The sequence below is a fragment of the Hyperolius riggenbachi genome, chromosome 3 (genome assembly GCF_040937935.1).
Source record: "Hyperolius riggenbachi isolate aHypRig1 chromosome 3, aHypRig1.pri, whole genome shotgun sequence".
NCBI lineage: Eukaryota > Metazoa > Chordata > Amphibia > Anura > Hyperoliidae > Hyperolius > Hyperolius riggenbachi.
In genome coordinates this window covers 77,452,159-77,467,500 of record NC_090648.1, presented here as the reverse complement: position 1 = coordinate 77,467,500, position 15,342 = coordinate 77,452,159, and the positions used below count along the sequence as shown (strand labels likewise).

General features: G+C 51.1%; 36 non-coding genes across 36 annotated transcripts; 18 read left to right on the top strand and 18 right to left on the bottom strand.

Moving 5' to 3' along the window:
* Window positions 1–310: 310 nt before the first annotated feature.
* Window positions 311–383, bottom strand: TRNAM-CAU (transfer RNA methionine (anticodon CAU)). The gene has a single exon. It is a non-coding gene; the product is annotated as a tRNA-Met (tRNA).
* Window positions 384–516: 133 nt separating this feature from the next.
* TRNAE-UUC (transfer RNA glutamic acid (anticodon UUC)) lies at window positions 517–588 on the top strand. The gene has a single exon. It is a non-coding gene; the product is annotated as a tRNA-Glu (tRNA).
* Window positions 589–1,639: 1,051 nt separating this feature from the next.
* On the bottom strand, window positions 1,640–1,712 carry TRNAM-CAU (transfer RNA methionine (anticodon CAU)). The gene has a single exon. It is a non-coding gene; the product is annotated as a tRNA-Met (tRNA).
* A 134-nt stretch (window positions 1,713–1,846) lies between these two features.
* TRNAE-UUC (transfer RNA glutamic acid (anticodon UUC)) lies at window positions 1,847–1,918 on the top strand. Its single transcript has one exon. It is a non-coding gene; the product is annotated as a tRNA-Glu (tRNA).
* Window positions 1,919–2,313: 395 nt separating this feature from the next.
* On the bottom strand, window positions 2,314–2,386 carry TRNAM-CAU (transfer RNA methionine (anticodon CAU)). The gene has a single exon. It is a non-coding gene; the product is annotated as a tRNA-Met (tRNA).
* Window positions 2,387–2,520: 134 nt separating this feature from the next.
* Window positions 2,521–2,592, top strand: TRNAE-UUC (transfer RNA glutamic acid (anticodon UUC)). The gene has a single exon. It is a non-coding gene; the product is annotated as a tRNA-Glu (tRNA).
* A 395-nt stretch (window positions 2,593–2,987) lies between these two features.
* On the bottom strand, window positions 2,988–3,060 carry TRNAM-CAU (transfer RNA methionine (anticodon CAU)). Its single transcript has one exon. It is a non-coding gene; the product is annotated as a tRNA-Met (tRNA).
* A 134-nt stretch (window positions 3,061–3,194) lies between these two features.
* TRNAE-UUC (transfer RNA glutamic acid (anticodon UUC)) lies at window positions 3,195–3,266 on the top strand. Its single transcript has one exon. It is a non-coding gene; the product is annotated as a tRNA-Glu (tRNA).
* A 395-nt stretch (window positions 3,267–3,661) lies between these two features.
* Window positions 3,662–3,734, bottom strand: TRNAM-CAU (transfer RNA methionine (anticodon CAU)). Its single transcript has one exon. It is a non-coding gene; the product is annotated as a tRNA-Met (tRNA).
* A 133-nt stretch (window positions 3,735–3,867) lies between these two features.
* On the top strand, window positions 3,868–3,939 carry TRNAE-UUC (transfer RNA glutamic acid (anticodon UUC)). Its single transcript has one exon. It is a non-coding gene; the product is annotated as a tRNA-Glu (tRNA).
* A 1,051-nt stretch (window positions 3,940–4,990) lies between these two features.
* Window positions 4,991–5,063, bottom strand: TRNAM-CAU (transfer RNA methionine (anticodon CAU)). Its single transcript has one exon. It is a non-coding gene; the product is annotated as a tRNA-Met (tRNA).
* Window positions 5,064–5,196: 133 nt separating this feature from the next.
* On the top strand, window positions 5,197–5,268 carry TRNAE-UUC (transfer RNA glutamic acid (anticodon UUC)). Its single transcript has one exon. It is a non-coding gene; the product is annotated as a tRNA-Glu (tRNA).
* A 395-nt stretch (window positions 5,269–5,663) lies between these two features.
* Window positions 5,664–5,736, bottom strand: TRNAM-CAU (transfer RNA methionine (anticodon CAU)). The gene has a single exon. It is a non-coding gene; the product is annotated as a tRNA-Met (tRNA).
* A 134-nt stretch (window positions 5,737–5,870) lies between these two features.
* Window positions 5,871–5,942, top strand: TRNAE-UUC (transfer RNA glutamic acid (anticodon UUC)). Its single transcript has one exon. It is a non-coding gene; the product is annotated as a tRNA-Glu (tRNA).
* Window positions 5,943–6,337: 395 nt separating this feature from the next.
* TRNAM-CAU (transfer RNA methionine (anticodon CAU)) lies at window positions 6,338–6,410 on the bottom strand. The gene has a single exon. It is a non-coding gene; the product is annotated as a tRNA-Met (tRNA).
* A 133-nt stretch (window positions 6,411–6,543) lies between these two features.
* On the top strand, window positions 6,544–6,615 carry TRNAE-UUC (transfer RNA glutamic acid (anticodon UUC)). The gene has a single exon. It is a non-coding gene; the product is annotated as a tRNA-Glu (tRNA).
* A 395-nt stretch (window positions 6,616–7,010) lies between these two features.
* TRNAM-CAU (transfer RNA methionine (anticodon CAU)) lies at window positions 7,011–7,083 on the bottom strand. Its single transcript has one exon. It is a non-coding gene; the product is annotated as a tRNA-Met (tRNA).
* A 134-nt stretch (window positions 7,084–7,217) lies between these two features.
* On the top strand, window positions 7,218–7,289 carry TRNAE-UUC (transfer RNA glutamic acid (anticodon UUC)). Its single transcript has one exon. It is a non-coding gene; the product is annotated as a tRNA-Glu (tRNA).
* A 395-nt stretch (window positions 7,290–7,684) lies between these two features.
* Window positions 7,685–7,757, bottom strand: TRNAM-CAU (transfer RNA methionine (anticodon CAU)). The gene has a single exon. It is a non-coding gene; the product is annotated as a tRNA-Met (tRNA).
* A 133-nt stretch (window positions 7,758–7,890) lies between these two features.
* Window positions 7,891–7,962, top strand: TRNAE-UUC (transfer RNA glutamic acid (anticodon UUC)). Its single transcript has one exon. It is a non-coding gene; the product is annotated as a tRNA-Glu (tRNA).
* Window positions 7,963–9,013: 1,051 nt separating this feature from the next.
* Window positions 9,014–9,086, bottom strand: TRNAM-CAU (transfer RNA methionine (anticodon CAU)). Its single transcript has one exon. It is a non-coding gene; the product is annotated as a tRNA-Met (tRNA).
* Window positions 9,087–9,220: 134 nt separating this feature from the next.
* On the top strand, window positions 9,221–9,292 carry TRNAE-UUC (transfer RNA glutamic acid (anticodon UUC)). The gene has a single exon. It is a non-coding gene; the product is annotated as a tRNA-Glu (tRNA).
* A 395-nt stretch (window positions 9,293–9,687) lies between these two features.
* Window positions 9,688–9,760, bottom strand: TRNAM-CAU (transfer RNA methionine (anticodon CAU)). Its single transcript has one exon. It is a non-coding gene; the product is annotated as a tRNA-Met (tRNA).
* A 134-nt stretch (window positions 9,761–9,894) lies between these two features.
* Window positions 9,895–9,966, top strand: TRNAE-UUC (transfer RNA glutamic acid (anticodon UUC)). The gene has a single exon. It is a non-coding gene; the product is annotated as a tRNA-Glu (tRNA).
* A 395-nt stretch (window positions 9,967–10,361) lies between these two features.
* On the bottom strand, window positions 10,362–10,434 carry TRNAM-CAU (transfer RNA methionine (anticodon CAU)). Its single transcript has one exon. It is a non-coding gene; the product is annotated as a tRNA-Met (tRNA).
* Window positions 10,435–10,567: 133 nt separating this feature from the next.
* On the top strand, window positions 10,568–10,639 carry TRNAE-UUC (transfer RNA glutamic acid (anticodon UUC)). The gene has a single exon. It is a non-coding gene; the product is annotated as a tRNA-Glu (tRNA).
* Window positions 10,640–11,690: 1,051 nt separating this feature from the next.
* TRNAM-CAU (transfer RNA methionine (anticodon CAU)) lies at window positions 11,691–11,763 on the bottom strand. Its single transcript has one exon. It is a non-coding gene; the product is annotated as a tRNA-Met (tRNA).
* Window positions 11,764–11,896: 133 nt separating this feature from the next.
* On the top strand, window positions 11,897–11,968 carry TRNAE-UUC (transfer RNA glutamic acid (anticodon UUC)). The gene has a single exon. It is a non-coding gene; the product is annotated as a tRNA-Glu (tRNA).
* An 801-nt stretch (window positions 11,969–12,769) lies between these two features.
* Window positions 12,770–12,842, bottom strand: TRNAM-CAU (transfer RNA methionine (anticodon CAU)). The gene has a single exon. It is a non-coding gene; the product is annotated as a tRNA-Met (tRNA).
* Window positions 12,843–12,975: 133 nt separating this feature from the next.
* On the top strand, window positions 12,976–13,047 carry TRNAE-UUC (transfer RNA glutamic acid (anticodon UUC)). The gene has a single exon. It is a non-coding gene; the product is annotated as a tRNA-Glu (tRNA).
* Window positions 13,048–13,442: 395 nt separating this feature from the next.
* Window positions 13,443–13,515, bottom strand: TRNAM-CAU (transfer RNA methionine (anticodon CAU)). The gene has a single exon. It is a non-coding gene; the product is annotated as a tRNA-Met (tRNA).
* A 133-nt stretch (window positions 13,516–13,648) lies between these two features.
* On the top strand, window positions 13,649–13,720 carry TRNAE-UUC (transfer RNA glutamic acid (anticodon UUC)). The gene has a single exon. It is a non-coding gene; the product is annotated as a tRNA-Glu (tRNA).
* A 395-nt stretch (window positions 13,721–14,115) lies between these two features.
* TRNAM-CAU (transfer RNA methionine (anticodon CAU)) lies at window positions 14,116–14,188 on the bottom strand. The gene has a single exon. It is a non-coding gene; the product is annotated as a tRNA-Met (tRNA).
* A 134-nt stretch (window positions 14,189–14,322) lies between these two features.
* Window positions 14,323–14,394, top strand: TRNAE-UUC (transfer RNA glutamic acid (anticodon UUC)). Its single transcript has one exon. It is a non-coding gene; the product is annotated as a tRNA-Glu (tRNA).
* Window positions 14,395–14,789: 395 nt separating this feature from the next.
* TRNAM-CAU (transfer RNA methionine (anticodon CAU)) lies at window positions 14,790–14,862 on the bottom strand. Its single transcript has one exon. It is a non-coding gene; the product is annotated as a tRNA-Met (tRNA).
* Window positions 14,863–14,995: 133 nt separating this feature from the next.
* TRNAE-UUC (transfer RNA glutamic acid (anticodon UUC)) lies at window positions 14,996–15,067 on the top strand. Its single transcript has one exon. It is a non-coding gene; the product is annotated as a tRNA-Glu (tRNA).
* The last annotated feature ends 275 nt before the right edge of the window (window positions 15,068–15,342 follow it).

The window sequence follows — 15,342 nt, the reverse complement described above, 5'->3', positions numbered from 1 at the left end:
GGGGCCTATTAGTGCAGGGGAAGAACGGCTGTTGGCCAGAAAAAGGTCCTCCCTCTGTAATACTGGCTGTTTTCTCTTCGCCCCATCTACAAAAGTTCTCGGCGGGTGACAAGAAAGGCAATGTCCAAAGTCAGATTTTCAGTTGCTCCAAGCCCCTTTTGCAACTCTGCTGCTGATAGCGCTGATGTCCAGACTCTACTCTCAGTGGTATCTCAGTGGGTGGGAAAGTGATCAAAAGTCTCCGCGATAGGCTTGTACGCTTATAGGGTGGACTTGCCCTAACCAAAAGGCTGTCCAAGCATGAGGACAGTGCCCCGTGTGAGGATTGAACTCACGACCTTCAGATTATGAGACTGACGCGCTACCTACTGCGCTAACGAGGCAGTGCTTTTGCCACTGTGCCGCACACGCGCCAGGTAAGTTGGCTCATGGTTTGCTGTCTAGACAGAGCTGATGCCCCCCTCTGGCTCTCGAGCTCCTTTTTCCCCCAGATGCATTCAGCTCTTACCGAACGCCTCCCATATGGTCTAGCGGTCAGGATTCCTGGTTTTCACCCAGGCGGCCCGGGTTCGACTCCCGGTATGGGAACGTCCTGCCTTTTGGCTAAGGTGCGCTCATCAGAATTAGGGATGCTCATTCGGATTCCACGGAAATGCAATTTCCGAAATTCCGATCGGAAATTGCATTTCCGCATCGGAATGCGGAAATCGTTAATGCAAGTGCGTTAGGCGGATTTCCGCCGGAAATCACGGAAATTCCGCCCGACTTTAACATTGATTTTCTCAAAAACTATGAAGTCTTTTTGAAAACTTTTTTTTTGCATCTTGTTCAGGAGATTCTGCTTAATAAACCCTGAAAATTTGGTGTTTCTAGGACTTACGGGGGCTTTGCTATTAACCGCTAAAGTCGGTGGATTTTTACTGTAATGTAAAATGCAGAAAATCCGCATCTGCCTATTTTCTGCATTTACATTACAGTAAAAATCCGCCGACTTTAGCGGTTAATAGCAAAGCCCCCGTAAGTCCTAGAAACACCAAATTTTCAGGGTTTATTAAGCAGAATCTCCTGAACAGGATGCAAAAAAAAGTTTTCAAAAAGACCTTATAGTTTTTGAGAAAATTGATGTTAAATTCGGGCGGAATTTCCGCGATTTCCGGCGGAAATTCCGCATTGGAATGCGGAAATTGGTAGCGGAAAGCGGAATCGGTATTTGGCAATGGCGGAATGCGGATTTACCGCGGAATCGGAAATTGGCATTTCCGACCATCCCTAATCAGAATCAAGCTTCCCAGGTGAGCGTACCGGAGCCCAACAAAAGCCTTCTCCTTGGGGGCCTATTAGTGCAGGGGAAGAACGGCTGTTGGCCAGAAAAAGGTCCTCTCTCTGTAATACTGGCTGTTTTCTCTTCGCCCCATCTAAAAAAGTTCTCGGCGGGTGACAAGAAAGGCAATGTCCAAAGTCAGATTTTCAGTTGCTCCAAGCCCCTTTTGCAACTCTGCTGCTGATAGCGCTGATGTCCAGACTCTACTCTCAGTGGTATCTCAGTGGGTGGGAAAGTGATCAAAAGTCTCCGCGATAGGCTTGTACGCTTATAGGGTGGACTTGCCCTAACCAAAAGGCTGTCCAAGCATGAGGACAGTGCCCCGTGTGAGGATTGAACTCACGACCTTCAGATTATGAGACTGACGCGCTACCTACTGCGCTAACGAGGCAGTGCTTTTGCCACTGTGCCGCACACGCGCCAGGTAAGTTGGCTCATGGTTTGCTGTCTAGACAGAGCTGATGCCCCCCCTCTGGCTCTCGAGCTCCTTTTTCCCCCAGATGCATTCAGCTCTTACCGAACGCCTCCCATATGGTCAAGCGGTCAGGATTCCTGGTTTTCACCCAGGCGGCCCGGGTTCGACTCCCGGTATGGGAACGTCCTGCCTTTTGGCTAAGGTGCGCTCATCAGAATCAAGCTTCCCAGGTGAGCGTACCGGAGCCCAACAAAAGCCTTCTCCTTGGGGGCCTATTAGTGCAGGGGAAGAACGGCTGTTGGCCAGAAAAAGGTCCTCCCTCTGTAATACTGGCTGTTTTCTCTTCGCCCCATCTACAAAAGTTCTCGGCGGGTGACAAGAAAGGCAATGTCCAAAGTCAGATTTTCAGTTGCTCCAAGCCCCTTTTGCAACTCTGCTGCTGATAGCGCTGATGTCCAGACTCTACTCTCAGTGGTATCTCAGTGGGTGGGAAAGTGATCAAAAGTCTCCGCGATAGGCTTGTACGCTTATAGGGTGGACTTGCCCTAACCAAAAGGCTGTCCAAGCATGAGGACAGTGCCCCGTGTGAGGATTGAACTCACGACCTTCAGATTATGAGACTGACGCGCTACCTACTGCGCTAACGAGGCAGTGCTTTTGCCACTGTGCCGCACACGCGCCAGGTAAGTTGGCTCATGGTTTGCTGTCTAGACAGAGCTGATGCCCCCCCTCTGGCTCTCGAGCTCCTTTTTCCCCCAGATGCATTCAGCTCTTACTGAACGCCTCCCATATGGTCAAGCGGTCAGGATTCCTGGTTTTCACCCAGGCGGCCCGGGTTTGACTCCCGGTATGGGAACGTCCTGCCTTTTGGCTAAGGTGCGCTCATCAGAATCAAGCTTCCCAGGTGAGCGTACCGGAGCCCAACAAAAGCCTTCTCCTTGGGGGCCTATTAGTGCAGGGGAAGAACGGCTGTTGGCCAGAAAAAGGTCCTCCCTCTGTAATACTGGCTGTTTTCTCTTCGCCCCATCTACAAAAGTTCTCGGCGGGTGACAAGAAAGGCAATGTCCAAAGTCAGATTTTCAGTTGCTCCAAGCCCCTTTTGCAACTCTGCTGCTGATAGCGCTGATGTCCAGACTCTACTCTCAGTGGTATCTCAGTGGGTGGGAAAGTGATCAAAAGTCTCCGCGATAGGCTTGTACGCTTATAGGGTGGACTTGCCCTAACCAAAAGGCTGTCCAAGCATGAGGACAGTGCCCCGTGTGAGGATTGAACTCACGACCTTCAGATTATGAGACTGACGCGCTACCTACTGCGCTAATGAGGCAGTGCTTTTGCCACTGTGCCGCACACGCGCCAGGTAAGTTGGCTCATGGTTTGCTGTCTAGACAGAGCTGATGCCCCCCCTCTGGCTCTCGAGCTCCTTTTTCCCCCAGATGCATTCAGCTCTTACCGAACGCCTCCCATATGGTCAAGCGGTCAGGATTCCTGGTTTTCACCCAGGCGGCCCGGGTTCGACTCCCGGTATGGGAACGTCCTGCCTTTTGGCTAAGGTGCGCTCATCAGAATCAAGCTTCCCAGGTGAGCGTACCGGAGCCCAACAAAAGCCTTCTCCTTGGGGGCCTATTAGTGCAGGGGAAGAACGGCTGTTGGCCAGAAAAAGGTCCTCCCTCTGTAATACTGGCTGTTTTCTCTTCGCCCCATCTACAAAAGTTCTCGGCGGGTGACAAGAAAGGCAATGTCCAAAGTCAGATTTTCAGTTGCTCCAAGCCCCTTTTGCAACTCTGCTGCTGATAGCGCTGATGTCCAGACTCTACTCTCAGTGGTATCTCAGTGGGTGGGAAAGTGATCAAAAGTCTCCGCGATAGGCTTGTACGCTTATAGGGTGGACTTGCCCTAACCAAAAGGCTGTCCAAGCATGAGGACAGTGCCCCGTGTGAGGATTGAACTCACGACCTTCAGATTATGAGACTGACGCGCTACCTACTGCGCTAACGAGGCAGTGCTTTTGCCACTGTGCCGCACACGCGCCAGGTAAGTTGGCTCATGGTTTGCTGTCTAGACAGAGCTGATGCCCCCCTCTGGCTCTCGAGCTCCTTTTTCCCCCAGATGCATTCAGCTCTTACCGAACGCCTCCCATATGGTCTAGCGGTCAGGATTCCTGGTTTTCACCCAGGTGGCCCGGGTTCGACTCCCGGTATGGGAACGTCCTGCCTTTTGGCTAAGGTGCGCTCATCAGAATTAGGGATGCTCATTCGGATTCCACGGAAATGCAATTTCCGAAATTCCGATCGGAAATTGCATTTCCGCATCGGAATGCGGAAATCGTTAATGCAAGTGCGTTAGGCGGATTTCCGCCGGAAATCGCGGAAATTCCGCCCGACTTTAACATTGATTTTCTCAAAAACTATGAAGTCTTTTTGAAAACTTTTTTTTTGCATCTTGTTCAGGAGATTCTGCTTAATAAACCCTGAAAATTTGGTGTTTCTAGGACTTACGGGGGCTTTGCTATTAACCGCTAAAGTCGGTGGATTTTTACTGTAATGTAAAATGCAGAAAATCCGCATCTGCCTATTTTCTGCATTTACATTACAGTAAAAATCCGCCGACTTTAGCGGTTAATAGCAAAGCCCCCGTAAGTCCTAGAAACACCAAATTTTCAGGGTTTATTAAGCAGAATCTCCTGAACAGGATGCAAAAAAAAGTTTTCAAAAAGACCTTATAGTTTTTGAGAAAATTGATGTTAAAGTCGGGCGGAATTTCCGCGATTTCCGGCGGAAATTCCGCATTGGAATGCGGAAATTGGTAGCGGTAAGCGGAATCGGTATTTGGCAATGGCGGAATGCGGATTTACCGCGGAATCGGAAATTGGCATTTCCGACCATCCCTAATCAGAATCAAGCTTCCCAGGTGAGCGTACCGGAGCCCAACAAAAGCCTTCTCCTTGGGGGCCTATTAGTGCAGGGGAAGAACGGCTGTTGGCCAGAAAAAGGTCCTCTCTCTGTAATACTGGCTGTTTTCTCTTCGCCCCATCTACAAAAGTTCTCGGCGGGTGACAAGAAAGGCAATGTCCAAAGTCAGATTTTCAGTTGCTCCAAGCCCCTTTTGCAACTCTGCTGCTGATAGCGCTGATGTCCAGACTCTACTCTCAGTGGTATCTCAGTGGGTGGGAAAGTGATCAAAAGTCTCCGCGATAGGCTTGTACGCTTATAGGGTGGACTTGCCCTAACCAAAAGGCTGTCCAAGCATGAGGACAGTGCCCCGTGTGAGGATTGAACTCACGACCTTCAGATTATGAGACTGACGCGCTACCTACTGCGCTAACGAGGCAGTGCTTTTGCCACTGTGCCGCACACGCGCCAGGTAAGTTGGCTCATGGTTTGCTGTCTAGACAGAGCTGATGCCCCCCTCTGGCTCTCGAGCTCCTTTTTCCCCCAGATGCATTCAGCTCTTACCGAACGCCTCCCATATGGTCTAGCGGTCAGGATTCCTGGTTTTCACCCAGGCGGCCCGGGTTCGACTCCCGGTACGGGAACGTCCTGCCTTTTGGCTAAGGTGCGCTCATCAGAATCAAGCTTCCCAGGTGAGCGTACCGGAGCCCAACAAAAGCCTTCTCCTTGGGGGCCTATTAGTGCAGGGGAAGAACGGCTGTTGGCCAGAAAAAGGTCCTCCCTCTGTAATACTGGCTGTTTTCTCTTCGCCCCATCTACAAAAGTTCTCGGTGGGTGACAAGAAAGGCAATGTCCAAAGTCAGATTTTCAGTTGCTCCAAGTCCCTTTTGCAACTCTGCTGCTGATAGCGCTGATGTCCAGACTCTACTCTCAGTGGTATCTCAGTGGGTGGGAAAGTGATCAAAAGTCTCCGCGATAGGCTTGTACGCTTATAGGGTGGACTTGCCCTAACCAAAAGGCTGTCCAAGCATGAGGACAGTGCCCCGTGTGAGGATTGAACTCACGACCTTCAGATTATGAGACTGACGCGCTACCTACTGCGCTAACGAGGCAGTGCTTTTGCCACTGTGCCGCACACGCGCCAGGTAAGTTGGCTCATGGTTTGCTGTCTAGACAGAGCTGATGCCCCCCCTCTGGCTCTCGAGCTCCTTTTTCCCCCAGATGCATTCAGCTCTTACCGAATGCCTCCCATATGGTCAAGCGGTCAGGATTCCTGGTTTTCACCCAGGCGGCCCGGGTTCGACTCCCGGTATGGGAACGTCCTGCCTTTTGGCTAAGGTGCGCTCATCAGAATCAAGCTTCCCAGGTGAGCGTACCGGAGCCCAACAAAAGCCTTCTCCTTGGGGGCCTATTAGTGCAGGGGAAGAACGGCTGTTGGCCAGAAAAAGGTCCTCTCTCTGTAATACTGGCTGTTTTCTCTTCGCCCCATCTACAAAAGTTCTCGGCGGGTGACAAGAAAGGCAATGTCCAAAGTCAGATTTTCAGTTGCTCCAAGCCCCTTTTGCAACTCTGCTGCTGATAGCGCTGATGTCCAGACTCTACTCTCAGTGGTATCTCAGTGGGTGGGAAAGTGATCAAAAGTCTCCGCGATAGGCTTGTACGCTTATAGGGTGGACTTGCCCTAACCAAAAGGCTGTCCAAGCATGAGGACAGTGCCCCGTGTGAGGATTGAACTCACGACCTTCAGATTATGAGACTGACGCGCTACCTACTGCGCTAACGAGGCAGTGCTTTTGCCACTGTGCCGCACACGCGCCAGGTAAGTTGGCTCATGGTTTGCTGTCTAGACAGAGCTGATGCCCCCCTCTGGCTCTCGAGCTCCTTTTTCCCCCAGATGCATTCAGCTCTTACCGAACGCCTCCCATATGGTCTAGCGGTCAGGATTCCTGGTTTTCACCCAGGCGGCCCGGGTTCGACTCCCGGTACGGGAACGTCCTGCCTTTTGGCTAAGGTGCGCTCATCAGAATCAAGCTTCCCAGGTGAGCGTACCGGAGCCCAACAAAAGCCTTCTCCTTGGGGGCCTATTAGTGCAGGGGAAGAACGGCTGTTGGCCAGAAAAAGGTCCTCCCTCTGTAATACTGGCTGTTTTCTCTTCGCCCCATCTACAAAAGTTCTCGGTGGGTGACAAGAAAGGCAATGTCCAAAGTCAGATTTTCAGTTGCTCCAAGTCCCTTTTGCAACTCTGCTGCTGATAGCGCTGATGTCCAGACTCTACTCTCAGTGGTATCTCAGTGGGTGGGAAAGTGATCAAAAGTCTCCGCGATAGGCTTGTACGCTTATAGGGTGGACTTGCCCTAACCAAAAGGCTGTCCAAGCATGAGGACAGTGCCCCGTGTGAGGATTGAACTCACGACCTTCAGATTATGAGACTGACGCGCTACCTACTGCGCTAACGAGGCAGTGCTTTTGCCACTGTGCCGCACACGCGCCAGGTAAGTTGGCTCATGGTTTGCTGTCTAGACAGAGCTGATGCCCCCCCTCTGGCTCTCGAGCTCCTTTTTCCCCCAGATGCATTCAGCTCTTACCGAATGCCTCCCATATGGTCAAGCGGTCAGGATTCCTGGTTTTCACCCAGGCGGCCCGGGTTCGACTCCCGGTATGGGAACGTCCTGCCTTTTGGCTAAGGTGCGCTCATCAGAATCAAGCTTCCCAGGTGAGCGTACCGGAGCCCAACAAAAGCCTTCTCCTTGGGGGCCTATTAGTGCAGGGGAAGAACGGCTGTTGGCCAGAAAAAGGTCCTCCCTCTGTAATACTGGCTGTTTTCTCTTCGCCCCATCTACAAAAGTTCTCGGCGGGTGACAAGAAAGGCAATGTCCAAAGTCAGATTTTCAGTTGCTCCAAGCCCCTTTTGCAACTCTGCTGCTGATAGCGCTGATGTCCAGACTCTACTCTCAGTGGTATCTCAGTGGGTGGGAAAGTGATCAAAAGTCTCCGCGATAGGCTTGTACGCTTATAGGGTGGACTTGCCCTAACCAAAAGGCTGTCCAAGCATGAGGACAGTGCCCCGTGTGAGGATTGAACTCACGACCTTCAGATTATGAGACTGACGCGCTACCTACTGCGCTAACGAGGCAGTGCTTTTGCCACTGTGCCGCACACGCGCCAGGTAAGTTGGCTCATGGTTTGCTGTCTAGACAGAGCTGATGCCCCCCTCTGGCTCTTGAGCTCCTTTTTCCCCCAGATGCATTCTGCTCTTACCGAACGCCTCCCATATGGTCTAGCGGTCAGGATTCCTGGTTTTCACCCAGGCGGCCCGGGTTCGACTCCCGGTATGGGAACGTCCTGCCTTTTGGCTAAGGTGCGCTCATCAGAATTAGGGATGCTCATTCGGATTCCACGGAAATGCAATTTCCGAAATTCCGATCGGAAATTGCATTTCCGCATCGGAATGCGGAAATCGTTAATGCAAGTGCGTTAGGCGGATTTCCGCCGGAAATCACGGAAATTCCGCCCGACTTTAACATTGATTTTCTCAAAAACTATGAAGTCTTTTTGAAAACTTTTTTTTTGCATCTTGTTCAGGAGATTCTGCTTAATAAACCCTGAAAATTTGGTGTTTCTAGGACTTACGGGGGCTTTGCTATTAACCGCTAAAGTCGGTGGATTTTTACTGTAATGTAAAATGCAGAAAATCCGCATCTGCCTATTTTCTGCATTTACATTACAGTAAAAATCCGCCGACTTTAGCGGTTAATAGCAAAGCCCCCGTAAGTCCTAGAAACACCAAATTTTCAGGGTTTATTAAGCAGAATCTCCTGAACAGGATGCAAAAAAAAGTTTTCAAAAAGACCTTATAGTTTTTGAGAAAATTGATGTTAAATTCGGGCGGAATTTCCGCGATTTCCGGCGGAAATTCCGCATTGGAATGCGGAAATTGGTAGCGGAAAGCGGAATCGGTATTTGGCAATGGCGGAATGCGGATTTACCGCGGAATCGGAAATTGGCATTTCCGACCATCCCTAATCAGAATCAAGCTTCCCAGGTGAGCGTACCGGAGCCCAACAAAAGCCTTCTCCTTGGGGGCCTATTAGTGCAGGGGAAGAACGGCTGTTGGCCAGAAAAAGGTCCTCTCTCTGTAATACTGGCTGTTTTCTCTTCGCCCCATCTACAAAAGTTCTCGGCGGGTGACAAGAAAGGCAATGTCCAAAGTCAGATTTTCAGTTGCTCCAAGCCCCTTTTGCAACTCTGCTGCTGATAGCGCTGATGTCCAGACTCTACTCTCAGTGGTATCTCAGTGGGTGGGAAAGTGATCAAAAGTCTCCGCGATAGGCTTGTACGCTTATAGGGTGGACTTGCCCTAACCAAAAGGCTGTCCAAGCATGAGGACAGTGCCCCGTGTGAGGATTGAACTCACGACCTTCAGATTATGAGACTGACGCGCTACCTACTGCGCTAACGAGGCAGTGCTTTTGCCACTGTGCCGCACACGCGCCAGGTAAGTTGGCTCATGGTTTGCTGTCTAGACAGAGCTGATGCCCCCCCTCTGGCTCTCGAGCTCCTTTTTCCCCCAGATGCATTCAGCTCTTACCGAACGCCTCCCATATGGTCAAGCGGTCAGGATTCCTGGTTTTCACCCAGGCGGCCCGGGTTCGACTCCCGGTATGGGAACGTCCTGCCTTTTGGCTAAGGTGCGCTCATCAGAATCAAGCTTCCCAGGTGAGCGTACCGGAGCCCAACAAAAGCCTTCTCCTTGGGGGCCTATTAGTGCAGGGGAAGAACGGCTGTTGGCCAGAAAAAGGTCCTCCCTCTGTAATACTGGCTGTTTTCTCTTCGCCCCATCTACAAAAGTTCTCGGCGGGTGACAAGAAAGGCAATGTCCAAAGTCAGATTTTCAGTTGCTCCAAGCCCCTTTTGCAACTCTGCTGCTGATAGCGCTGATGTCCAGACTCTACTCTCAGTGGTATCTCAGTGGGTGGGAAAGTGATCAAAAGTCTCCGCGATAGGCTTGTACGCTTATAGGGTGGACTTGCCCTAACCAAAAGGCTGTCCAAGCATGAGGACAGTGCCCCGTGTGAGGATTGAACTCACGACCTTCAGATTATGAGACTGACGCGCTACCTACTGCGCTAACGAGGCAGTGCTTTTGCCACTGTGCCGCACACGCGCCAGGTAAGTTGGCTCATGGTTTGCTGTCTAGACAGAGCTGATGCCCCCCCTCTGGCTCTCGAGCTCCTTTTTCCCCCAGATGCATTCAGCTCTTACTGAACGCCTCCCATATGGTCAAGCGGTAAGGATTCCTGGTTTTCACCCAGGCGGCCCGGGTTCGACTCCCGGTATGGGAACGTCCTGCCTTTTGGCTAAGGTGCGCTCATCAGAATCAAGCTTCCCAGGTGAGCGTACCGGAGCCCAACAAAAGCCTTCTCCTTGGGGGCCTATTAGTGCAGGGGAAGAACGGCTGTTGGCCAGAAAAAGGTCCTCCCTCTGTAATACTGGCTGTTTTCTCTTCGCCCCATCTACAAAAGTTCTCGGCGGGTGACAAGAAAGGCAATGTCCAAAGTCAGATTTTCAGTTGCTCCAAGCCCCTTTTGCAACTCTGCTGCTGATAGCGCTGATGTCCAGACTCTACTCTCAGTGGTATCTCAGTGGGTGGGAAAGTGATCAAAAGTCTCCGCGATAGGCTTGTACGCTTATAGGGTGGACTTGCCCTAACCAAAAGGCTGTCCAAGCATGAGGACAGTGCCCCGTGTGAGGATTGAACTCACGACCTTCAGATTATGAGACTGACGCGCTACCTACTGCGCTAACGAGGCAGTGCTTTTGCCACTGTGCCGCACACGCGCCAGGTAAGTTGGCTCATGGTTTGCTGTCTAGACAGAGCTGATGCCCCCCTCTGGCTCTCGAGCTCCTTTTTCCCCCAGATGCATTCAGCTCTTACCGAACGCCTCCCATATGGTCTAGCGGTCAGGATTCCTGGTTTTCACCCAGGTGGCCCGGGTTCGACTCCCGGTATGGGAACGTTCTGCCTTTTGGCTAAGGTGCGCTCATCAGAATTAGGGATGCTCATTCGGATTCCACGGAAATGCAATTTCCGAAATTCCGATCGGAAATTGCATTTCCGCATCGGAATGCGGAAATCGTTAATGCAAGTGCGTTAGGCGGATTTCCGCCGGAAATCGCGGAAATTCCGCCCGACTTTAACATTGATTTTCTCAAAAACTATGAAGTCTTTTTGAAAACTTTTTTTTTGCATCTTGTTCAGGAGATTCTGCTTAATAAACCCTGAAAATTTGGTGTTTCTAGGACTTACGGGGGCTTTGCTATTAACCGCTAAAGTCGGTGGATTTTTACTGTAATGTAAAATGCAGAAAATCCGCATCTGCCTATTTTCTGCATTTACATTACAGTAAAAATCCGCCGACTTTAGCGGTTAATAGCAAAGCCCCCGTAAGTCCTAGAAACACCAAATTTTCAGGGTTTATTAAGCAGAATCTCCTGAACAGGATGCAAAAAAAAGTTTTCAAAAAGACCTTATAGTTTTTGAGGAAATTGATGTTAAATTCGGGCGGAATTTCCGCGATTTCCGGCGGAAATTCCGCATTGGAATGCGGAAATTGGTAGCGGAAAGCGGAATCGGTATTTGGCAATGGCGGAATGCGGATTTACAGCGGAATCGGAAATTGGCATTTCCGACCATCCCTAATCAGAATCAAGCTTCCCAGGTGAGCGTACCGGAGCCCAACAAAAGCCTTCTCCTTGGGGGCCTATTAGTGCAGGGGAAGAACGGCTGTTGGCCAGAAAAAGGTCCTCTCTCTGTAATACTGGCTGTTTTCTCTTCGCCCCATCTACAAAAGTTCTCGGCGGGTGACAAGAAAGGCAATGTCCAAAGTCAGATTTTCAGTTGCTCCAAGCCCCTTTTGCAACTCTGCTGCTGATAGCGCTGATGTCCAGACTCTACTCTCAGTGGTATCTCAGTGGGTGGGAAAGTGATCAAAAGTCTCCGCGATAGGCTTGTACGCTTATAGGGTGGACTTGCCCTAACCAAAAGGCTGTCCAAGCATGAGGACAGTGCCCCGTGTGAGGATTGAACTCACGACCTTCAGATTATGAGACTGACGCGCTACCTACTGCGCTAACGAGGCAGTGCTTTTGCCACTGTGCCGCACACGCGCCAGGTAAGTTGGCTCATGGTTTGCTGTCTAGACAGAGCTGATGCCCCCCTCTGGCTCTCGAGCTCCTTTTTCCCCCAGATGCATTCAGCTCTTACCGAACGCCTCCCATATGGTCTAGCGGTCAGGATTCCTGGTTTTCACCCAGGCGGCCCGGGTTCGACTCCCGGTATGGGAACGTCCTGCCTTTTGGCTAAGGTGCGCTCATCAGAATTAGGGATGCTCATTCGGATTCCACGGAAATGCAATTTCCGAAATTCCGATCGGAAATTGCATTTCCGCATCGGAATGCGGAAATCGTTAATGCAAGTGCGTTAGGCGGATTTCCGCCGGAAATCGCGGAAATTCCGCCCGACTTTAACATTGATTTTCTCAAAAACTATGAAGTCTTTTTGAAAACTTTTTTTTTGCATCTTGTTCAGGAGATTCTGCTTAATAAACCCTGAAAATTTGGTGTTTCTAGGACTTACGGGGGCTTTGCTATTAACCGCTAAAGTCGGTGGATTTTTACTGTAATGTAAAATGCAGAAAATCCGCATCTGCCTATTTTCTGCATTTACATTACAGTAAAAATCCGCCGACTTTAGCGGTTAATAGCAAAGCCCCCGTAAGTCCTACAAACACCAAATTTTCAGGGTTTATTAAGCAGAATCTCCTGAACAGGATGCAAAAAAAAGTTTTCAAAAAGACCTTATAGTTTTTGAGAAAATTGATGTTAAAGTCGGGCGGAATTTCCGCGATTTCCGGCGGAAATTCTGCATTGGAATGCGGAAATTGGTAGCGGAAAGCGGAATCGGTATTTGGCAATGGCGGAATGCGGATTTACCGCGGAATCGGAAATTGGCATTTCCGACCATCCCTACTCTACTCTCAGTGGTATCTCAGTGGGTGGGAAAGTGATCAAAAGTCTCCGCGATAGGCTTGTACGCTTATAGGGTGGACTTGCCCTAACCAAAAGGCTGTCCAAGCATGAGGACAGTGCCCCGTGTGAGGATTGAACTCACGACCTTCAGATTATGAGACTGACACGCTACCTACTGCGCTAACGAGGCAGTGCTTTTGCCACTGTGCCGCACACGCGCCAGGTAAGTTGGCTCATGGTTTGCTGTCTAGACAGAGCTGATGCCCCCCTCTGGCTCTCGAGCTCCTTTTTCCCCCAGATGCATTCAGCTCTTACCGAACGCCTCCCATATGGTCTAGCGGTCAGGATTCCTGGTTTTCACCCAGGCGGCCCGGGTTCAACTCCCGGTACGGGAATGTCCTGCCTTTTGGCTAAGGTGCGCTCATCAGAATCAAGCTTCCCAGGTGAGCGTACCGGAGCCCAACAAAAGCCTTCTCCTTGGGGGCCTATTAGTGCAGGGGAAGAACGGCTGTTGGCCAGAAAAAGGTCCTCCCTCTGTAATACTGGCTGTTTTCTCTTCGCCCCATCTACAAAAGTTCTCGGCGGGTGACAAGAAAGGCAATGTCCAAAGTCAGATTTTCAGTTGCTCCAAGCCCCTTTTGCAACTCTGCTGCTGATAGCGCTGATGTCCAGACTCTACTCTCAGTGGTATCTCAGTGGGTGGGAAAGTGATCAAAAGTCTCCGCGATAGGCTTGTACGCTTATAGGGTGGACTTGCCCTAACCAAAAGGTTGTCCAAGCATGAGGACAGTGCCCCGTGTGAGGATTGAACTCACGACCTTCAGATTATGAGACTGACACGCTACCTACTGCGCTAACGAGGCAGTGCTTTTGCCACTGTGCCGCACACGCGCCAGGTAAGTTGGCTCATGGTTTGCTGTCTAGACAGAGCTGATGCCCCCCTCTGGCTCTCGAGCTCCTTTTTCCCCCAGATGCATTCAGCTCTTACCGAACGCCTCCCATATGGTCAAGCGGTCAGGATTCCTGGTTTTCACCCAGGCGGCCCGGGTTTGACTCCCGGTATGGGAACGTCCTGCCTTTTGGCTAAGGTGCGCTCATCAGAATCAAGCTTCCCAGGTGAGCGTACCGGAGCCCAACAAAAGCCTTCTCCTTGGGGGCCTATTAGTGCAGGGGAAGAACGGCTGTTGGCCAGAAAAAGGTCCTCCCTCTGTAATACTGGCTGTTTTCTCTTCGCCCCATCTACAAAAGTTCTCGGCGGGTGACAAGAAAGGCAATGTCCAAAGTCAGATTTTCAGTTGCTCCAAGCCCCTTTTGCAACTCTGCTGCTGATAGCGCTGATGTCCAGACTCTACTCTCAGTGGTATCTCAGTGGGTGGGAAAGTGATCAAAAGTCTCCGCGATAGGCTTGTACGCTTATAGGGTGGACTTGCCCTAACCAAAAGGCTGTCCAAGCATGAGGACAGTGCCCCGTGTGAGGATTGAACTCACGACCTTCAGATTATGAGACTGACACGCTACCTACTGCGCTAACGAGGCAGTGCTTTTGCCACTGTGCCGCACACGCGCCAGGTAAGTTGGCTCATGGTTTGCTGTCTAGACAGAGCTGATGCCCCCCCTCTGGCTCTCGAGCTCCTTTTTCCCCCAGATGCATTCAGCTCTTACCGAACGCCTCCCATATGGTCAAGCGGTCAGGATTCCTGGTTTTCACCCAGGCGGCCCGGGTTCGACTCCCGGTATGGGAACGTCCTGCCTTTTGGCTAAGGTGCGCTCATCAGAATCAAGCTTCCCAGGTGAGCGTACCGGAGCCCAACAAAAGCCTTCTCCTTGGGGGCCTATTAGTGCAGGGGAAGAACGGCTGTTGGCCAGAAAAAGGTCCTCCCTCTGTAATACTGGCTGTTTTCTCTTCGCCCCATCTACAAAAGTTCTCGGCGGGTGACAAGAAAGGCAATGTCCAAAGTCAGATTTTCAGTTGCTCCAAGCCCCTTTTGCAACTCTGCTGCTGATAGCGCTGATGTCCAGACTCTACTCTCAGTGGTATCTCAGTGGGTGGGAAAGTGATCAAAAGTCTCCGCGATAGGCTTGTACGCTTATAGGGTGGACTTGCCCTAACCAAAAGGCTGTCCAAGCATGAGGACAGTGCCCCGTGTGAGGATTGAACTCACGACCTTCAGATTATGAGACTGACGCGCTACCTACTGCGCTAACAAGGCAGTGCTTTTGCCACTGTGCCGCACACGCGCCAGGTAATTTGGCTCATGGTTTGCTGTCTAGACAGAGCTGATGCCCCCCTCTGGCTCTCGAGCTCCTTTTTCCCCCAGATGCATTCAGCTCTTACCGAACGCCTCCCATATGGTCTAGCGGTCAGGATTCCTGGTTTTCACCCAGGCGGCCCGGGTTCGACTCCCGGTACGGGAACGTCCTGCCTTTTGGCTAAGGTGCGCTCATCAGAATCAAGCTTCCCAGGTGAGCGTACCGGAGCCCAACAAAAGCCTTCTCCTTGGGGGCCTATTAGTGCAGGGGAAGAACGGCTGTTGGCCAGAAAAAGGTCCTCCCTCTGTAATACTGGCTGTTTTCTCTTCGCCCCATCTACAAAAGTTCTCGGCGGGTGACAAGAAAGGCAATGTCCAAAGTCAGATTTTCAGTTGCTCCAAGCCCCTTTTGCAACTCTGCTGCTGATAGCGCTGATGTCC